Raw genomic sequence first — 20015 nt, 5'->3', positions numbered from 1 at the left:
TGTTTCTGACGCCGTTGGAAGGTCTTTTGTTGCAGTAGGAGTGGGTTATCAAGACATTTTTCTGGCGCCGTTGCCGCAGAAGCATAGCTATATTCTCTGAGTCACTTGGGATTTACATCTTCTGATCACTATGAGGAATCCGAGAGAACCAAAAACTAAAGTCTTGCCCTCAACTATGAGGACAGGTAAGGAACTGCCATCTAGCTCTGCACTTGATTCACCTTCAGTTATGAGTAAGTTTGCGACACCGCCTCCTGCTAGAAATTTTGATGTGTCGCCTGTGCTTGATGATGCTACTTCTGTTGTCCATGATGCTTGTAATGATGCTATGCTTGATACTGCATTGCCACTAGGTTCATTCCTTGATGCACAAATTGCTAGAGTTGCTACTAGATGTGATGATACTTCAGAAACTGCTGAGATTATTGAAGTAGAACCTCCTATTTTCCCTGTTAGAACTAGCTCTCCTAGATATGAATTGCCTGATAAGCCTGAGGGTTATGTTATGGAGGGGGAGAGATAGCTGAGGACTTTCTTGCTTGTAAGGATAGCTATGATGTTGAGAAATTATTGCGCAAGTGGAAAGAAAAATCTTTGAAAGCTAGGATGAAATACGACCCGAAGTTTGCTACTTCCCCTATCTTTGTTACCGATAAGGATTATGAATTCTCTGTCGACCCTGAGTTAATCACTCTGGTCGAATCTGATCCTTTTCACGGTTATGAGTCTGAAAAGGTTGTAGCCCATCTTACCAAACTGCACGAAATAGCCACTCCATTCACGAGTGAGGAAAAGATCCGCCACTACTATATCCTTAAGTTGTTTCCTTTCTCGCTAAAGGATGATGCTAAAACTTGGTTCAGTTCTCTTGTCCCTCGGTATCTACGTAGCCCCAAGGATATGATCTACTACTTCTCGGAGAAATATTTCCCTGCCCATAAGAAGCAAGCTGCCTTGCAGGAAATATATAACTTTGCGCAAGTTGAAAAAGAGAGCCTCCCACAAGCTTGGGGGAGGCTCGTCCAGCTACTGAATTCTTTGCTTGATCACCCTCTTGAGAAGAATGAAATACTTGATATTTTCTATAATGGACTAACCGATGCTTCTAGAGACCTCCTAGATAGTTGTGCCGGTTGTGTTTTTAGGGAACGAACCGTAGAACAAGCTGAGATCCAATTGAATAATATCTTGTGCAATGAGAATGCTTGGACTATTACCGAACCACCTCTGAAGCCAACTCCTAAGAAAAGAGGCATCCTATTCCTCAGTCCTAAAGATATGCAAGAAGCTAAGAAATCTATGAAAGAGAAAGGAATTAAATATGAAGATGTCAAAAATCTCCAACCTATCGAAGAGATCCCTGGCCTTGATAACCCGATACAGGTAGTAGAGGTAAATTCTCTTCGTAGATTTAATGAGAGTGATATTCCTTTTGATAAACTTGCTAGCTTATGCGTGGATGAATTTGATAACTTTGTTGCCAAACAACAGAGTTTCAATGATTATGTTAGTAGACAATTGGAACAGAATGCTCGTATGCTTAGTCATTTAAGTGCTTGTGTGGACAAAAACGTGAATGATCTTAAGCTCTTGAGTAAACATGCCTCTATGGTTACTACTCAAGTAGAACAAGTACTTAAGGCTCAGAATGACTTGCTCAATGAGTTGAATGACAATTCTGTTATAGCCGTCACTAGGGGCGGTAGAATGACCCAGGAACTCTTGTATCCTGAGGGTCATCCTAAGAGAACTGAACAAGATTCTCAAGGATTTAGAACTGATGCACGTAGTCATCCTAGAAAGAAGAAAAAAGATGACAGGAACTTGCACGCTAGCAACCCTGTTGCTGTTATACCTGTGAGTCCAAACGATGTATGTGTCTGTGATGCCGAAACACAATCTAGTGATGAACATGAGCCTAATGATAATATCGATAGTGATGTTCATGTTGATGCTCAACCTAGCCATGATAAGGATGTGGAGATTGAACCTGTTGATCTTGACAACCCACAGCCTAAGAATAAGAGATACGATAAGAATGACTTCATTGCTAGGAAGCATCGTAAAGAAAGGGAACCATGGGTTCAGAAACCCATGCCCTTTCCTCCCAAACCATCCAAGAAAAAGGATGATGAGGATTTTGGGCGATTTGTTGAAATGATTAGACCTGTGTTTCTGCAAATGCATTTGACAGATATGCTCAAAATGTCTCCGTATGCTAACTACATGAAGGATATTGTGACTAATAAGAGGAGGATACCTGAGGTTGAGATTTGCACCATGCTTGCTAATTATACCTTCAAGGGTGGAACTCCTAAGAAACTAGGTGATCTCGGAGTGCCCACTGTACCTTGCTCCATTAAAGGCAACTACGTTAGAACTGCTTTATGCGACCTTGGAGCCGGTGTTAGTGTTATGCCTCTCTCTCTTTATCGTAGGCTTGAACTGGATAAGTTGACACCCACTAAAATATCTCTGCAAATGGCCGACAAATAAACTGCTTTTCCTATCGGCATTTGCGAGGACCTGCCTGTGGTGGTTGCTAATGTTACTATCTTAACAGACTTTGTTATTCTGGATATTCTCGAGGACGATGCCATGGCGGTCATCCTTGGAAGACACTTTCTAAACACTGCAGGGGTTGTTGTTGATTGCAACAAAGGCAATGTCACTTTCCATGTCAATAGTAATGATCATACTGTGCACTTTCCGAAGAAACAATATCGAGTACATTGCATCAATGCTATTGAAAAAACTTCATCGATTCTTATTGGGAGCTTTGAATGCCCTATACCTACTGTCAAGATGAAGTATGATTTGCTTGTTGGGGATATGCACATCCCCATTGAGGTAACCTAGTGGCTATTCGAAAATTCTCCGTCTTCTTTTGCGATTCAAAAAAGTTTGTCAAGGAGACTTGATCAACCTCATTGATGGATTTGTTTCGATGACCATGAGATGGATGAATCGAGGAGTCACAAACCTATGTTCCAAGCTTTCACCCTCGGTTGTTTAGAAGAAAAATGATAGATTTAGTTTAGTTTCCCCTGTTTTCTGCTTTTAGCGTCCCGCAGAAAAGTACCCCAAAAATAAAAGTTTTCCAAATGCCGTGAAAATAACTATGATTTTTTCTGGAATTTTTTAAAAATTCTGAGACGAAGAGCTAGTCAGGGGCTGCACCAGTGGGCCACAAGCCCTGGAGCGCACGGGCACCCCCCAGGCCGCGCCTACCAGGCTTGTAGGGCCCACGTGTACCCCTCCACTTATTCTAGCTCCCATATGCTTCTCCTACCTCCAGAAAAAAAAATTACGCAGCTCAAACCCGTGTTCTTGCTCTTCTTGCTGCGAATTTCGATCTCCTTGTGCAAAGCCCCATTCGCCAAACTGTTTTGGGGAAATTGCTCCTTGGTATGTGACTCCTCCATTGGTCCAATTAGTTTTTGCTCTAGTGCCTTATACGTCGCGTATTTTTGTTGCCTTGGTGACCCTATTCTTGAGCTTTTCCATGCTAATTTTTGCTGGTCCCAAGTAGTTTTGATGCGTGATATGGCCTCTAGGCACTTGTTGGAGTAGTTGCTATGAGTTTCGTTGAGCCTTGTTCACTTTTCCTTTGGGTAACTGAAAATTTTAGAAAAGGAAGATGTTCAGGAGAAACTATCATGGTGGTTCCTCAAGCAAGAGGGGTCCCCATCTCATGATTCGGGAGCCCGATCCTTACCAACAGATGAACGCACAGATACAACCATGTGAATGGCCTTCTCATGAATTCATGATTGAGGCAGGTTTCAAAGATGACTTTGATACACTTGTTCACAACGCCGGACATCTGTACTATTTGTGCGTAGATTCAAATTTTCAACTGGCCATGATACATCTGTACTATTTGATCTCTATGACAAATCGTATACCATGGATTTAGAGGATTTCAATAGAATTTGCAAGAACCTGGTTGGGGTAGTCTCAATGATCCTCCTAAATATTCGGTTAGGGATTTTTTCTCTAGTATAATTTTTGGAGAAACTAGAGATATTATGCAGGTTACCATGGGGAGCATTCATTTTCCTGCCTTGCACTACTTTTCCCTCTTCATAGGTAGATGCATTAACGACAAGATTGAGCATTGTCACCTCTACGCACCCGACCATAGTATTCTTAAGAGCGCTGTAACGGGTGATAGAAGTTTCAACACGGGAGCTATAATAGCAAGGAGGCTGAATAATAATGCTAATGAAGGGGATTTCTTTGGTGGGATCTATGCCATCCGCGAAGGAGACCCCCCGCTCCATACAACTTTCCTTGATCGTGCCGCTATGACACGCTATCTGTTCCTTGAGAGGGATAATGAATCCCTCCTATACCGGTTAATATTTAACCGGCAGCGTGTTTTCCATATTACCCTTCTTGCTCCTGCCTTCTTTGACTTTCAGGTAAAACGGAGATATTGCATAACCAGAGGAGAGGCAGAGGAGTATGAGAAGGAGGCAAAGGTTGCTCGCCTCCGTGAGGCAGCTATTCAGGAGGTAGCTGCCGCGTTCCCATACAACCCCCATTATGATTTTGGATATCGCCCGGACCAGCCATGGGAGTAGACCAACTTAGGCCAAAAGCCTAAGCTTGGGGGAGTACGTGTTTCTCACTGACTCTATATTTTTGCTTACACTTTCACTTTGTTAGTCGGTGTTCACACTTTGCCACTGTATCATCCATGCTAGTTTATTTCTTTTTCTCGTTTTCTTCTCATGTGTTTGTCTAGTATGAGAAAACCCAAAAAGATTTCCCGTTCTTATTTTGCTTGTTGGGAGCTTTCCCGTGTAAATAGTTTTCTTTTTATTTGGGTCAAGGTAGAAGACCATGGTTACAATGTTTAGTGGCTCTCGCATGCATATCTGTTTATGTGTCAAATAGCCATATTACTTTGTCTTCTCCTTTGTGTCTGCCTGCAGATTCCAGCTTAGTCCAATGCACGAGCACTCTTATTATAGTTCACATCATTCGGTCGTGCAAGTGAAAGGCAATAATGACGATATATGATGAAGTGACTGAGCCTGGAAAAGCTGGTATGAACTCGATCTTTTGTAATTGTGACTAGCTCATCATTCCTGACTCAGCTTTGTTGTGAGAGAGACATGTTTGCAATGACAACTTAGAGATCATATTTTCTGATAATGGTTTGTCTTGGATGCCAACATGAATCTTGAGATGATTATGATGTAGTATGATAGGATGGTATCCTCCTTTGAATGATTCAAGTGGCTTGACTTGGCACATGTTCACGCATGTAGTTGAAACAAAATCAACATAGCCTCTATGATATTCATGTTCATGGTGATTTATGTCCTACTCATGCTTGCACTCAATGTTGGTTAATCTCAATGCATTTTGATGACTCTTGTCGCTCTCTAGTTGGTCGCTTCCCAGTCTTTTGCTAGCCTTCACTTGTACAAGCGGGAATACTGCTTGTGCATCCTCGATACGTCTTTATTCACTATCACTCACGAGAAAGGGACCGGTAATTGGAATGCCCAGTTCTTTGCTCAGATCAAAAAGATAATTGCAAACAAAACTCCCCCTGGATGGATGTTGGCATGGACGACACCCGAGTATTCGGCTAGTCGTGGAGTGTGATTGATCGGTGGTGGCGGAAACTTTACTTTTCTGTTTGGGAACCGCTTATAGTATGTGTAGCATGGAAGATGGTGAAAACTCTTAGTCATTGCGTTGACAATGAAAGCATGCCACCCAAAATTATTATCTCTGTTTTAAAAGCTTGAGCTCAGGCACCTCTGCAAATCAATGCTTCCCTCAGCGAAGGGCCTATCTACTTATGTTTTTGTTGAGTCATCCTCTTCTTATAAAAGCACCAATTAGAGAGCACCTCTGTCGTTTTTATGCTTTGCTTTTGACTGATATTGAGTATGACTGTGACCTGGATCTTCTTTGCCATGAATTACAATGATTAGGAAGCCCTTAGTCTTTGAAGGTGCTCTACATTTATGTTTTGCGGTCTCAGAAAGAGCTAGCGAGATACCATCAGTTCATACTGCTTCATGATTGTTTTGATTGAAGTGTTGATGTTTGAAACTCATTATTATTGCTCGCTAGTTGATTATGCCATTGATATGAGTTTACCGTGAGACCTAGATGTCATTTGCTTATGTGGTTTGCTTGTGATCTTGCTGAAATTCTGGATATGAGTTAGGCATAATTGCAACAACAAGATCAAACAGGGTTCGTAAAAGTTTCTTCTTTTGTCTCTTTCAGTTTGTCAACTGAATTTCTTGAGGACAAGCAAGGCTTTAAGCTTGGGGAGTTGATACGTCTCCGTCGTATCTACTATTCCAAACACTTTTGCCCTTGTTTTGGCCTCTAATTTGCATGATCTGAATTGAAATAACCCGGAGTAACACTGTTTTCAATAGAATTGCCATGGTGTTGTTTTTGCGCTGAAATAAAAGTTCTCGGAATGACCTGGAAATTTACGAGGATTTTTTGTGGAATATATAAAAAATACTAGCTCAAGAATAAATCGAAGAAGTGGAGCGGGGAGCCCAAAAGCCCACTAGGCGCGGCCCCCTGGCCGCGCTTAGGAGGCTTGTGGGGACCACGTTGCTCCACCGCCTCCAATTCTAGCTCTATTTAGTCCCTTTCGTCCGGAAAAAAAATCAGAGAGAAGAGTTCCTCGCGTTTTACGATACGGAGGCGCCGCAACCTCCTGTTCTTCCTCTAGAGGGCAGATCTGGAGTCCGTTCTCGGCTCCGGAGAGGGGAGATCGCCGCCATCATCATCACCAACCTTCCTTCATCACCAATTCCATGATGCTGTTCACCGTTCGTGAGTAATCTCATCGTAGGCTTGCTGGACGGTGATGGGTTGGATGAGATCTACCATGTAATCAAGTTAGTTTTGACGGGGATTGATCCGTAGTATCCACTATGTTCTGAGATTGATGTTGCTACTACTTTGCCATGCTTAATTCTTGTCACTAGGGTTTGAGTGCCATGATTTCAGATCTGAACCTATTATGTTTTCGCCAATATATGTGTGCTCTTGATCCTATCTTGCAAGTTGTAGTCACCTACTATGTGTTATGACCCAGCAACCCCGGAGTGACAATAGCCGGAACTACTCCCGGAGATGACAATAGTATGAGGAGTTCAAATATTCACTAAGTGTTAATGCATTGGTCCGGTTCTTTAATAAAAGGAGAACCTTAATATCCCGTAGTTTCCATTAGGACCCCGCTGCCAGAGGAGCGATGGACAATAGTTGTCCTGCAAGTTCTTTTCCCTAAGCACGTATGAGTACATACGGAATACATGCCTACATTACATTGACGAACTGGAGCTTGTTACATATCTCTCCGTGTTATAACTGTTGCATGATGAATAACATTCGGCATAATCATCCATCACCGATCTAGTGCCTACGAGTTTTTCCTACTGGTCCTTGCTACGTTAGTTTGCTGCTACTGGTGTTACTGCTGCCACTGCTTCTACTGTTACTCTGTTGCTATTGCTGTTGCTCCTGCTACTGTTACTCCGTCGCTACTACTGTCACTACTGCTACTGGTTACTATTGCTACTGTTTCTATCACACCACCTTGCTACTGATACATTGTTGTAGATACTAAGTCTTTCAGGTGTGGTTGAATTGACAAATCAACTCCTAATACTTGAGAATATTCTTTGGCTTCCCCTTGTGTCGAATCAAAAAATCTGGGTTGAATACTCTACCCTCGAAAACTATTGCGATGCCCTATAATTGTGGGTTATCAAGATTAGCCTATCTGGGCGAAGATCCACCAAGTAGTATGAGCCGTTCCGAAGATTCTTGCTGATGAAAAACGATCCTTCCCATGGAGGTGACAACTTATGCATACCAGTGTGATCTGGAATCAACCGGAGCACTAAGTCACCCTCTTGAAAAGTCCGGCTATTGACACGGCGGCTGTGGTAGCGTCGCAAGTCTTGTTGATAAATCGTTGATTGTGATGCAGCCATGTCTCGCTCTTCCTCCAAAGTGTCCAACGAATCTTGTCGTGCCAACTAGTTGTCCTGCTCCACATAGGCGGCGACTCACGGTGAATCGTGTCGAATGTCACTTGGCAACACCGTTTCTGCCCCGTAGACCAGAAAGAAAGGAGTAGAACCCGTGGAGCGGTTGGGGGTGGTTCTGATGCTCCATAATACTAAGGGCAACTCTTCCACCCAACATCCTGGAGTACGCACGAAAGTAACCATAAGTCGCGGTTTGATTCCCCGCAGTATTTCCTGATTCGCCCTTTCAGCCTGCCCATTAGATTGGGGATGCTCTTGACTGTAAAACTCTTGCATTGCGCCCTTCGATAGATTAGTAACATTGTCAGTAATGATACTATGAGGGTATCCAAATCGGAAAATCAATTTTTTCAACAATTTGACAGCCGCATCTGCTCACAGTTACTAACGGGCTCTGCCTCGACCCACTTAATCAAATTGTCAACCGCCACCAATAGGTGGGTCTTTTTATTGGACGACATCTTGAAAGGGCCAACCATGTCTAACCCCCAGACTGCAAACGGCCAAGTGATTGGGATCATCCGCAACACCTGAGCCGGCACGTGCATCTGACGTCCAAATTTATGGCAGCCATTACATCGGCAAACTATCTCTTCCGCGTCTGCATGAGCCGTCAACCAGTAAAACCCATGTCGAAAAGCCTCAGAGACCAAGGATCATGACCCAGCATGATGACCACTGTCGCCTGCATGAATTTTATTGAGGATCACACATCCTTCTTCAGAAGAGACACACCTTTGAAATACCTCTGAGGTGCTTCGCGTGTGTAACTTTCCGTTGTGTATGACCATGGATTTGCATCGACGAATGATTTGGCGAGCCAATAACTCTTCCGCGGGTAACTCGCCTCGTGTGAGATACGCCATATAGGGAATCGACCAATCCGGAGTGGCATGAAGAGCTGCCACAAGTTGAGACTCGGGGTTCGACACTATCAAGTCTTCCTCTAAAGGTAGCCTCACCGAAGGATTATGTAATACATCCAAAAATACATTGGGAGGAACCGGCTTACGTTTTGAACCGATACGGGAAAGAGCGTCCGCTGCTTCATTGAGTCGTCGGTCGATGTGATCCACTTGATAACCATGAAAGTGACCCGCTACATCTGACACAGCTTGCTTGTAAGCCGCCATCAAGGGATCTCTAGAATCCCAGGTGCCAGAAACCTGCTGTGCCACCAAATCTGAGTCGCCCAAACATCTGACTGGCGTGAGATTCATCTCTTTGGTGAGTTTCAATCCATGGAGCAAGGCTTCATACTCTACTGCGTTGTTGGTACATGGAAACATGAGCCGGAGGACATAGCTAAATTTGTCACATTAAGGTGAGGTTATCACCACACCATCCCCCGATCCTTCCAACTATCTGGATCCGTCGAAATAGATGGTCCAATAGTTGTGATCGGGCCTATCCTCTGGAATTTGGAACTCGGTCCAATCGTTGATGAAATCCACTAGTGCTTGAGACTTAATGGCCGTACGGGGAGTATATCGCACGTGATGAGGCCCCAACTCAATGGCCCACTTAGCAATCCGTCCTGTTGCTTCTCGATTTTGTATAATGTCACCAAGGGGGCAGAACTGACTACTGTGAAGGGGTGCTCTTGGAAGTAGTGCTTCAGCTTCCGACTCGCCATAAACACCCAAAGACCAGCTTCTGCCAATGCGGGTAGCGTTGTTTGGAGAGGGTCAGGACTTCGCTGACAAAATATACTCGTCGCTGAACCGGGTATTCCTTCCCTTCTTCCTTCCGCTCGACAACCACTGCCACACTCACTGCTTTTGAATTGGCCGCGATGTACAAAAGCATAGGTTCCTTTTCCGTCGGAGCCGCCAGAACTGGCGGCTTAAGCAATTGTCGCTTCAAGGCTTCAAAGGCTTCGTTGGCTTCGCCCGTCCATACGAATTGGTCAGTTTTCTTGAGCAGCTGATAAAGGGGGATGGCCTTCTCCCCAAGGCGACTTATAAAATGACTTAGAGCCGCGATACGACCCGCCATGCGCTGGACCTGATTAATATTAGCCGACTTTCCTAGCAAAGTAATCGCTTCGATTTTGTCCGGGTTAGCTTCAATGACGCGTTCTGATACTAGTTAACCCAATAAGTTTCATGCGGGAACACCAAACACGCACTTGGTGGGGTTAAGCATCATATGGTATAAGCGCAAATTGTCGAAAGTCTCCTTGAGATCATCCAAGATCGACTCCTTCTTCTGAGATCTGACTACGATGTCGTCCACATAAGCGTCGACATTGCGACTGATCTGGTTATGCAAACAATTTTGGATGCAACGCTCATAAGTCGCCCATGCACTCTTGAGCCCGAACGGCACAAACACATAATAGAAGGCTCCGAAGGGGGTTATAAAGGATGTTTTCTCCTCGTCCCCCGGCGCCATGTTGATCTGGTGGTATCCTGAATAAGCGTCAAAGAAACACAAACGCTCGCAACCTGCCGTCAAGTCAATGATTTGAACAATGCGGGGAAGGGCGAAGGGATCCTTCGAACAGGCTCTGTTGAGGTCAATGTAGTTGATGCACATGCAGAAAGTGCCGTTCTTTTTTAGCACCAGGACCGGGTTAGCCAACCATTCAGGATGGAAAACCTCGATGATGAACCTGGAGGCCAAAAGCCGGGCGACTTCTTCTTCGATTGCCTTACGTCACTCCTCATTGAACCTGCGAAGGTACTGTAGGACTGGCTTTACTTTGGGGTCAGTATTAAGATGGTGCTCAGCGAATTCCCTCGGTACACCTCGCATCTCAAAAGGTTTCCACGCGAAGATGTCCCGATTCTCACGGATGAATTCGATGAGAGCGCTTTCCTATTTGGGATCTAGACCCGTCCCAATAGTGAACTGTTTGGTTGAGTCGCCAGACGTGGTGTCTATGAATTTGGTGTTGTCCCTTGGTTTAAACTTGAGGGGCGGCTCAGAGTCGATTGTTGGCCTCTTGAGCAGCGTCATGTCTGCCGGATCAACATTGGATTGGTGAAACTTGAGCTCTTCGGCCGCGCAAGCCGACTCGGCATAAGCCGCATCTCCCTCTTCGCACTCTTGGGCTATCTTCCTGTCTCCGTTGATCGTAATAGGTCCCTTAGGACCAGGCATTTTGAGCTTGAGATCAACATAACATGGGCGGGCCATGAATCGGGCGTAAGCCGGCCTTACAAACAACACGTGGTAGGGCCTCTTGATTTTGACCACCTCAAACATGAGAGACTCGCTCCTGTAATTAGACTCTGTGCCAAAAGCCACGATAAGTTTAATCCGCCCAATTGGATACGCCGACTTACGGGGGACGATACCGTGGAAGACCGTGGACGATGGCATCAAGTCTTTGTCCAAGAGATTCATCCTTCGAAAGGTATTGAAGTATAGGAGTTAATGTTGCTGCCTCCATCCATGAGGACTTTGGAAAGGGTGTATCCTCTGACTTGGGGAGCTACGACCAAAGCCAAGTCGCCAGGGTTATCCACTCGGGGTGGGTGATCCTCCCTGCTCCAGGTTATGGGCTGTTCAGACCAGTGAAAGTACCTGGGGAGCGCCGGCTCAACCACGCTGAAGGTTCTATGCTTCACCTTCTGATCCCGTTTGCAGGTGTTGGTGGTGAACACATGAGACAGCCCGTTGTTCAGTTGCTTAGGGTTATTCCGGAAACCGCTACGATCATCATGTCGCTGGAGATCCCCTTGCGGGGCTGGTTGCTAAAGCACTCCTGGCGGGTTGTACTACTGTTGGTTGTGAACTTGGTATTGTCCAGTGTTGGGTTTTGAATCGCCCTGTGGACCCGGGTTAGGAAAACTGCCGAACGGGCTGTGGCGTGACCCGGGTGTGCCGTACTTTTCCTGTCGCTGGCCCTGGTAACCTCCCTGGACTTTCTTGAGCGCCTCAACTCGGAACTCCTGCATCACGTAGCAATCCTCCCAAGAGTGAGTCGCCGACCCCTCGGCCGTAGCATGCTGTGGGCAGGGGCCTTTGTGCATCTCATGATAATTGCATGGCTTCTTCCCACTGAAACTCCGCTTCTTCTGACGATGATTTCCGTTGCCGGTGTTGGTGTTAGCAACGAAATCTGTGGGACCTTCCTGTTGTCTCTTTTTGCCTTGCCCACCATGGTGGTGGTTGCCCCGGCCCTGAAACTGAGAATGACCCTTCATCGAGTCGCCCCTCCTGGTGGTGCTATCCTTGTCATCGTCCTCCCCAGGATCCTTGGTGTTGTCTGACTCGGCATATCTGGTGAGGGTATCCATCAACTGAACCATGTCCTGCACTTTATGCTTAAGTCGCCCCAGCTTCAGCACCAGAGGCTCGTAATGGCAGTTTTTCTCCAAAATCAAGACCGCCTGAGCCGCCGAGATGCCATCTGATGAATGAATAACTTCCGCACCTCGCCGAGTCTAGTGATGGGCCGACTCATCCGGCCGCTGGACGTAGTGTTGTAGGTCGACAATGGCATCGGACGTTTGCAAGTCCCTCTGAAATTTTTGATGAAGCGCTCCTTTAACTCTGCCCAAGTGTTGACGGAGTTAGGCGGCATGTTTTTCAACCACGCACATATCGTTCCTTCAAGCATCATAGTGAAATACTTGTTGCAAACCGCCTCGTTCACGTCGAGCATGTCCATCGCAAGTTCGTAACTATCGATCCATGATCCTGGTTCCATATCGGGCGTTTAATTGGGCACCTTCCTTGGTCCCTTGAAGTCCTTTGGCATCCGCTCATTGCGCAGAGCGGGCATGCGACATGAGACCCCAATGCGCGTGCCCCCGGCATCGAGAGGTGCAGGAGGTGTCTGGGTGTAAGCCGGATAACCCTGACCCGCCGCGGCTGCCGTTTCCATCTGACGCGCGGCTCGCGCTGCGTCCACAATGTCTTGGGCCCGCGTGTCGGGCATCTCAAGTGGGTTGGTGTGAGGAAGATGTCGTTGCCCGTTGGTCACTGCGGGTAGGTCCTCGTGGCGACTCCTGGTGTGACTAGCCTGGGGCGTGGAGCGTAACCGATCAAGGCTATGTGAATATTCCGCATGATGGACTACTGCCGTCTTCAGCATCTCGATGGTGTTTCTTGCCTCTATCTCTGCCGGGGAGTTTTTGTAAATCGGGAGGGACTCCAGGTGGCGGGTTGCCACCAGCACATTATCCAAGGGATTTGAGAAGGGGCCTCGTGGCGTGTGGAAGCGAGTTGCGTAGGCATCCATCGGTTGAGGCGGCGGCGGGTTAGGTGGTTGAACCGGACCTCCCCCCGGAACAGCTTGCAAGGGTCGATCAGGACCCGCCCTAGGGGTGCGCGGGGCGTCGAAGAGGCGAGTTGGATGTAAGTCGGCCGGGTTGCGTCCGTGATGTCTCCTTTGGTGAATAGCATCGGATGCACGCTGTTGTCTCTCGAGCCGCTAGCATTCGGTGTTCAGTCATTCCGCCTCCGCTGCGATCATGGCCTGCTGCATCTCTACCCTGGCGGCTTCTGCTTCCATGTCCCGCTGGGCTTTGGCCATTGCCTCCCGTAGCTTCGCCAGCTCCGTGTTGATCGATTCCTGATTCTCGGGCGTCACAACAGTTGCCATGAGCCTGGTGACCTCCGCCGTTCAATCCGCCATGGCTTGAGCCGGAATTTTCAACATCTCGCCGGTCTCATTGTTGCCGGCCTGGTTTTGCTGAGGCTGTGCCACCCCTGCCATATAGATGGCAATTTGTCGATGAGATCTCTCAAGGATCTCGGGGTCCATTGCCAGTGACAGCCCTCCGAGTTGTCCTTCATGAAGAGGATTAATTGAATCCGTGTTGCCAATGGATGACTCGTCATTAGAGTTGACGGGGGTGACCTCCTGGGTTGCCGGTTCGTCTTGTACGCTAGCTCCCTGCGTAAAGCTGATAAAAACACGGTGTCTCTTGTCCTGTCGTGTGATGGGGAGGACGTACCTGGCCGGCTCGACGATGTCGGTGGAGATGTCCGGCTCAGGCATGGGTGTTCCAATCATGCCGATGAAGATGTTGATCTTGCCGAAGGGGACTATGTAACCAGATTCGACTGAATCGACTTCTGCCCCTGACAGCGAGTTGTCGATGTAGTACCTTCCACGGCGGCTCTTCGTCATGATGCTGACCGCATAGCTTTTTGACCCTGGTAGGGCTCCCTTTGAGAACTCAACTCCACCGTGCGCTAGCCCCATAGTGGGTGCCAACTGTCGTGGTTTTGTCACGGCAGATGTCCTTGTGGAAGGACTTAAAGATGGAGCCATCGCACCTTGGTGGTGACTCAAAGGGGGTGAGCGAAAGCGAGCCTCAGATTTACCCAGGTTTGGCCCGTCGCGTGGAGGTAAAAGCCTACGTCCTGCTTTGTGTAGAATGATGATGGTTACGATTACAAGGAGGGTGTAACTCGCCTCAGCTAGCTCTCGATGATTTCTAACCTTCCCTATCTTCCCCAGGGACTCGCCTTTATATACAGGTCGAGGCCCTAGGGTTTACGAGAGTCCTGGCTATGCTACAAATCGTAGCTTTCCCTATCACTAAGTCATCGTGCTTTCCAAGACTATAAACCTCCTTGGCGGTCTATCCTCTGTATAGCTCCTGAACCGCCATCCGGCTCCTGGGCCCAGGCTTGTATTACCAATGAATGAGTCGCCCCCATAGTGACTCGGCCCAGCTAGGGCGGGTTACACCGCAGGTAATATCCCCAACACGTGGCAAAAGTTGTCTCAAATCAGCCCTAAATCACCACTATATATAGGAGGGAGGGGGAGGAGGCTTGCCCTGAGGGCCAAGTCCCCAAGCGTGCGCCGGCCAGGAAGGAGAGCTGCAATCCTACTCCAATTAGGATTGGAAAGTGGAGTCCTTCTCTTCCTTCCCACCTCCCATTTTTTTAGTTTTCTTCTTATGGCACCAAGGCCCTCTTGGGCTGTCCCACCAACCCACTAAGGGCTGGTGCGCCACCCGTAAGGCCATTGGGCTTCCCCCGGGTGGGTTGCCCCCCTCCTGGTGAACTTCGGGAACCCATTCTTGACTTCTGGTATAATACCGGTAATGCCCGAAAACCTTCCGGTAACCCAATGAAACCATCCTATATATCAATCTTCGTTTCCGGACCATTCCTGAAACCCTCATGACGTCTGCGATCTCATCCGCGACTCCGAATAACAATCGGTAACCACACATATAACTCAACTATACTAAAACATCATCAAACCTTAAGTGTGCAGACCCTGCGGGTTCGAGAAATATGTAGACATGCCCCGAGGAACTCCTCGGTCAATATCCAATAGCTGGACCTAGATGCCTATTTGGATCCTACATATTCTCCGAAGAACTTATCGGTCGAACCTCGGTGTCAAGGATACATATAATCCCGTATGTTATTCCCTTTGTCCTTCGGTATGTTACTTGCCCGAGATTTGATCGTCGGTATCCGCATACCTATTTTAATTTCGTTATCGGCAAGTCTCTTTACTCATTCCTTAATACAAGATACCGTGACTTACACTTAGTCACATTGGTTGCAAGGCTTGTGTGTGATGCTTTATTACCGAGTGGGCCCCGAGATACCTCTCCCTCACACGGAGTGACAAATCCCAGTCTTGATCCATACTAACTCAACGGACACCTTCGGAGATACCTGTAGAGTACCTTTATAGTCACCAGTTATGTTGTGATGTTTCATACACACAAGGTATTCCTCCGGTACTAGTGAGTTATCTGATCTGATGGTCATAGGAATAAATACTTGACACGCAGAAAACAATAGCAATAAAATGACACGATCAATATGCTGCGTATATAATTTGAGTCTTTTCCATGACATGATTCTCTAATGATGTGATCCTGTTATCAAGTGATAACACTTGCCTATGACCATGAAACTTTGACCATCTTTGATCAAGGAACTAGTCAACTAGAGGCTCACTAGGGACACTGTGTTGTCTATGTATCCACACATGTATTTGAGTTTCCAATCAATACAATTCAAGCATGGATAATAAACGATTATTTTGAACAAGGAAATATAATAATAACTAATTTATTATTGCCTCTAGGGCATATTTCCAACACGTGCACGCTGGCTGTCCCAGTGCTGTACCGACGGAAGCCGGTTCGGCCTCGTCAAGCCGCGAGAAGGGGGCGACAGATCCAGTTGAGATCCCCCCTCCGAGGCAAAGGAGTGGTGTAGCCGGGCCACGTCGGTGTAGGAAGCACTCAGTCCCAGCCGGGGGAATCGCCATCCAATTCAATTCCCCCGGGCTTGGGACTAGGGCCGGCACCCTCACCGTCGCCGTCCCCCTTGTCACCGTCGCTCGAAGCAGAGCTCCCAATGCTGCTCGAGCGACCTTCGCAGCAGTCGAGAAGTACATGTGAGGCCCCTTAAAGCAACATGGAGGGCCGCCACAGAAGCAAGCCCCGAGAAGGCGGAGGCGTTGGAGTAGGGCTCCACCTCCCCCGGCCTCGACCTTCGCAACGACCTCGGCCCCTCGCCCTTCCTCCCCCACGAGCGTTCGGTCCGCCTTCCGCCGCGGCACCCTTAGAAGTTGTGGCATGATCCGAACGAGATCCCCTCACGGCCCTCACGGTAGATGGTGGCCGACCCCGTCCCCTAACCATGGTTAGGAGCAAGCGCCACCAGCAGGTAGAAGAAGATTTAGATGTCCACGCTCAAGGAGTTGGTGGATTCAGAGGGACTTGAACGAGAAAAACCCATCGCAAACCCCTCCCAATTTATAGGACGGGGCGCGGTGGTTAACTTACCTTACTCCAGAAGCCACCACCCTCTACGACCAATCGCTCGAGCTCACGGGCGAACAAATAACCACCCTGATGCGCCAATGCGTGCTCGGGCGGGCCCAGCCACTACTGCGCCTTTCAAGGCCTTGACTGCCACCTGTCCATCAATGAATGTGCATGCCATGCGCGTGGTAGAGGTGTTTCAGGAGGCGAAGAGGCCACTCCGCGCACAACCTCCCACTTCGCGCATCCAATGTATGACCTCCCACTTCGCAAATCCAGCCGCGAAGGCCCGTACACCTCTTTGCGCCTGGCCCAACAACGCTCCGCGCGCGTGTGTGGCCCAGACCCGTGGGCTCCTGTCGGTGCACTAAAGACTAGGGTCTCTAGTGCCCCCGACTTGTGCACGGGCGCAAAGAGCCCTTGACGGAAGGGCGCAGCAGAATCCAGACAAGGCTCACCCCCAAGATATCCAAGGCTCCGGCAAGCCTGCCTTGCCGGGAAGACACCCAACACCACGTTCGTTTAATAGACATGATGAACGCACCTAGCACAAGACCCCGGCGAGCCTCCCTCGCTGGGAAGACAGCCGAAGCCCCTGGCAAGCTTCCTTGCCGGGAAGAAGCACCAAGGCCCTGGCAAGAACCCATGCCGGGATGACGTGGCAAGGTACTAGAGGCCGACCGCCCTTGACACAGTGCCCCCCCACCCCCGAGTTCCAGCGCATTCCGCATGCGCCAGCGGGGCGTCTAGGTGTCGAAACACCTAGACACATGTCTTCACCAACACTTAGCTGACATGGACAATAGGTGCATTTAATGCACCTGACATCGGTAGAGAGATAAGCGCCACTGTAGGTTCACTATAACATCTCGTGAACCTACCATCAGGCACTGTAGGTGACCCCTTTGCCTATAAAAGGATGCCCTTAGCTCATTCACAAGGGGTTGGACCTTTTGGAGTTTGGCCAAGAAGACGGTTATGATCACTATAAACGAACAACAAAAGAACGCTTAATACGATAAGATGAGCATGATGTAGGGTTTTATGAGTAAGCGGCCTGAACCTGGGTAAAAAGGGTTGTCGGGTGTTGATCGTTAGGTCTGCTCTTGATGTTGTTTTTCCCCTTCCTACGATCACAAGGGTATCCAATTGATCACCATAGGTGTCGACCTAGCATCGCCGACGTCTTTGGCGCACCAGGTAGGGGGAGGGGAGAAACGCATGAATCGGAGCAGGTTCAACGCCGGCTCCATCGAAGTTTGGGCGCTATGCCGCGTTCCTCCGGAAACGGAGTACCGCGGTGGGCGCCCTGTTCTGCTACGGCTTCCCAAGGCCCTGCGCAAGCGCATTGCTACATGCGCACATAGGGCAGGGAAGCGGAGGCTCCAAGAGCAGCATTGTCAGGCCGATGTGTCGCTCGGGGGGCCAATGCGCAACTGTCAAAGGCGTGCGTGGGAGCTTCACATAGGCACCGGCGCATACTCCGGCGGACGCACCTCCGCGGAGCGATGCATAGTAGTTGAGGATGCGCCACACGGTCCCGAAGCCCCGGCGCGCACTCCAGTGCGTTTGTTGCGCCCCTGAGAGCGTTGCGTCGTCGCCCAAAGACGTGCTCGGGGGCTCCACAAGCACGACCTAGCAAGAGAAGAGCAAAGGGGTTACACCCTTGCTACCTCTTTCTCCAAGCGATGGTCACGGACCGTCGGCAAGAAGTCCTTGCCGGAGAAGAGACCGCGAGGAGCGGTGATTCCCCGCTCGCGGAGGGCTCCTATGCCCCGAAGAAAGATTCAAGCGCCTCGCAGCCACGACGCAGACAGATAAGTTCTTGAGTTTGAGATTCAGATTTGAAAGAGATAGATCATTTGCTTTTTCTCTTCGAAAGTTTCCAATCTTTGTGTGAGGAGTTTGCACATACTGGGACCTTCCCATAGCTCGGTGCACCTTGTCTTTGTTTGGAACTCATTCAAATGACCTGAATGGCCACAGAGCGCCTTCAAACAGTTGTGAACCTGATCAACAGAGCAAGCGGCTACGTAGCACCCGATCTCGTCACAAGATGCGCTTGGCAGTTTCCATGGTTGCACCGAAAGCGTCAAGGAGTCTTGCCGGTAGTCGCCGGCAAGCTCCGAGATATGCAAGAACAAATCGCACAAGGAACGGAATCAAAAAAGGGAAAAACAGTCTTTTTCATTCATATGAATAGATACATTCGGCTTCACTTACGAAGCATGGTGGTCCTAACCGAAAGACCCTATCTTTTGACGAGGGTTAACCTACGTGGAGGAATTGGAGTTCATGAAGACAGTACGCGGCAAGGACCGCGGTACATCCGTGTTGGCTCTCCCAGCGTTGTACCGACGGAAGCGGGTTCGGCCTCGTCAAGCCGCGAGAAGGGTGCGACGGATCCGGTTGAAATCCCCCCCTCCGAGGCAAGGGAGGGGCATAGCCGGGCCGCGTTAGTGCAGGAAGCACTCAGTCCCAGCCGGGGGAATCGCCATCCAATTCAATTGCCACGGGCTTGGGCCTCGGCCCGGCACCCTCACTGCCGCCGTCCCCCTCGTCGCCGTCGCTCGAAGCGGAGCTCCCAATGCCACTCGAGTGACCTTCGCAGCATTCGAGAAGCACACGTGGGCCCCCCTAAAGCAATATGGAGGGCTACCATAGAAGCAAGCCCTGGGAAGGTGGAGGCGTTGGAGTAGCGCTCCGCCTCCCCCGGCCTCGACCTTCGCCCCTTGCCCTTCCTCCACCACGGGCATACAGACCGCCTTCCGCTGCGGCAACCTCAGAAGCCGTGGCATGATCCAAACGGGATCCCATCGCCGCCTTCACGGAAGATGGTGGCCGACCCCGTCCCCTAACCATAGTTAGGGGCAAGCGCGACCAGCAGGCAGAAGAAGATTCACAAGGCCAGGATCGGAGAGTTGGCGGATTCAGAGGGAGTTGAGTGAGCAAAACCCATCGCAAACCCCTCCCAATTTGTAAGATGGGGCGTGGGGCTAGCTTACCTTACTCCCGAAGCCACCACCCTCTACGACCAATCGCTCGATCTCACGGGCGAACAGAGAACCGCCCTGATGTGCCAATGCATGCACGGGCGGGCCCAGCCACTACTGCACCTTTCAAGGTCTCGACTGCCACCTGTCCATAAATGACTACGCATGCCACCAGCGTGGCAGAGGCGTTTCAGGAAGCGGAGAGGCCACTCCACGCACGACCTCCCACTTCGCGCATCCAATGCGCGGCGTGG

This window comes from Hordeum vulgare, chromosome 2H, assembly GCF_904849725.1.
Source record: "Hordeum vulgare subsp. vulgare chromosome 2H, MorexV3_pseudomolecules_assembly, whole genome shotgun sequence".
Taxonomy (NCBI): Eukaryota; Viridiplantae; Streptophyta; class Magnoliopsida; order Poales; family Poaceae; genus Hordeum; species Hordeum vulgare.
Note: the sequence above shows the minus strand (reverse complement) of the source record.